Genomic DNA, 2,500 nt, shown 5'->3' with positions numbered 1-2,500 from the left:
TGTGAGTGAGTGTGAGTGTGAGTGTGAGTGAGTGAGAGTGAGAGAGTGAGAGTGTGAGTGTGAGTGTGAGTGTCTGTGAGTGTGAGTGAGTGGGTGTGTGTGAGTGTGAGAGTGTGCATGGATCCCGGAAATTCAGACTCCCATTTTCAGGCCCTAATCCTAGACTCCAAATCCAACCCCCTCCCATCAACACATGGTAAATGCTTCACTCTATCTGCCCCACTTACCTTAAAATCATGATGTCTTTATTGAAATCACCCAGAGCTTTCTCAATTCCAAGGAATACAGCCTCACTTATGTGTAATTTCACTCTCCCTGGAATTTAAACCTTGAACCTCAGCTATGATTCTGGTGAATCTACGCTAGATTTTTAAAAAATCATTCAGGGAATGTGGGCATCGCTGGCTGGCATTTATTGCCCATCCCCTAGTTACCCAAGGGCATGTGAAAGTCAATCACATCGCCGTGTCTTTGGAGTCACACGTAGACCAGACCAAGTATTGATGGCAGATTTCCTTCCCTAAAGGAAATTAGTGAACCAAACAGGTTTTTTCCAAGAATTGTCTCATGGTCATCAGTAGATTCTTAATTCCAGATATTTTTTAATTGCGTTCAAATTCCACCATCTGATGTGGTGGGATTCGAACCCAGGTCCCAAGAACATTAGCTGAGTTTCTGGATTAATAGTCTAGCGATAATGCCATAGGGCCATTGCCTCCAGTAACAGTAGATCCAGTCTAAGATGTATTTCTGAGACATATCCAAGTGTTCAGATACACTGTCGTTAATTAGAACCATAGAGTACAATACAGGAGGCCATTTGTCCATCAAATCTGCACCGATTCTTCAGAATCGAATGAGCGACGAGGGGTGTTCATCTGACCTTCTAGAAGACAATGAGCCATCTGAGAGAGGGAGTGAGAGACAGCAAGACCTGCGATCTGAGGTCTAGAGGGATCCATTAGGTGAGTAGGTGGATGATTGGGAGGTGAGATTCATTATTTCCAATCTCTAAACTGTGGTTTAAAATAGGACCAGGGATATATAGACTGGAATTCTCCGGCCATTCACCCCCGCGGGATTCTCCAGTCCCAATAGCAGTGAACCCCTGCCCATTGGGGTTTCCCGCCGGTGTGGGGTGATGCCAACGGACAGTGAGTGGAGCAGAGAATCCCGTCGTGAGCAAACAACACGCCACCTCTCACCAGCTGGAAACATGTGGCTGGGAGGCTGGAGAATCTCACCCATAAAGCTTTCCTTCACTGGGTAATGTAACCCCAAGTAATTCATAAATGTTTTTCAAATCTTAAAATCATAATCAGTTAATCAAAGTACAACTGTGGTGATAGGGTAGGTGATGTGTTGCTGCTGCAGTATATGGACTTGAGTGATGTGGAAATGCCGGCATTGGACTGGGGTAAACACAGTAAGAAGTCTCACAACACCAGGTTAGAGTCCAACCAGTTTATTTGATAGTAAATCCACAAGCTTTCGGAAACGGTGTTCCTCCGTCAGGTTTTGATCAGAGAAAGGCATAAAAAGACACACACAGTTTCCAGGATACTGATTAGAATGCTCAAATTATCCAGAGTTATCCACTTTGGCAGTAAATCTCTGCAAGCGAGGAACTTCAGCTTAAATATCAGTGGACACCAGAGTCCGAGTTCAAACTCCACAATACCTGGACACTCTTTCCAAGAGGCAATCACCCACCTCAGCTAAAGATCTTCAGATTTGGTCTGTATTCACGGACTGTAAATGAGGCAGGTAAAGGGTCCAGAAGGGAGCACTGGAAGAGCACTTGAATCTGTCATCAAAGAAGAAATAGCGAGGCATCTTGAGGGGAATTGTTTGATAGAGCAAACGCAGCACGGATTCGTTAAGGGGAAGTCGTGTCTGACGAATTTATTGGATTCCTATGAGGATGTGACTAGTGCGGTGGACAGAGGGGAACCGGTGGATGTGGTGTTTCTTGATTTTCAGAAGGCGTTTGATAAGGTACCGCACAAAAGGTTATTACAGAAGGTTAGGGGGCATGGAGTTGGGGGTAAGGTGTTAGCGTGGATAGGGGATTGGCTGTCAAATAGGAGGCAGAGAGTTGGTATCAATGGGTGCTATTTGGATTGGTGGTTGGTGACTAGTGGAGTGCCGCAGGGATCGGTGCTGGGGCCTCAGCTATTCACCATTTATATAGATGATCTGGAGGAGGGGGAAGCTGAGTGTAGGGTGTCGAAATTTGCTGATGACACAAAGATAAGTGGAAAAGTAAATTGTGCAGAGGGTGTAGAAAGTCTGCAGAGGGATCTGGATAGGCTGAGCGAGTGGGCAAGGACCTGGCAGATGGAGTACAATGTTAGCAAGTGTGAGGTTATCCACTTTGGCAGAAATAATAGTAGGAGGGATTACTATTTAAAGGGCGAAAAGCTGCAGCATGCTACGGTGCAGAGGGACCTGGAGGTCCTTGTGCACGAGTCGCAAAAACCCAGCCTGCAGGTGCAGC

The sequence above is a fragment of the Carcharhinus amblyrhynchos genome, chromosome 24 (assembly GCF_965287045.1).
Source record: "Carcharhinus amblyrhynchos chromosome 24, sCarAmb.v2.hapA, whole genome shotgun sequence".
NCBI classification, from domain to species: domain Eukaryota; kingdom Metazoa; phylum Chordata; class Chondrichthyes; order Carcharhiniformes; family Carcharhinidae; genus Carcharhinus; species Carcharhinus amblyrhynchos.
This window is presented reverse-complemented; position numbering follows the sequence as displayed.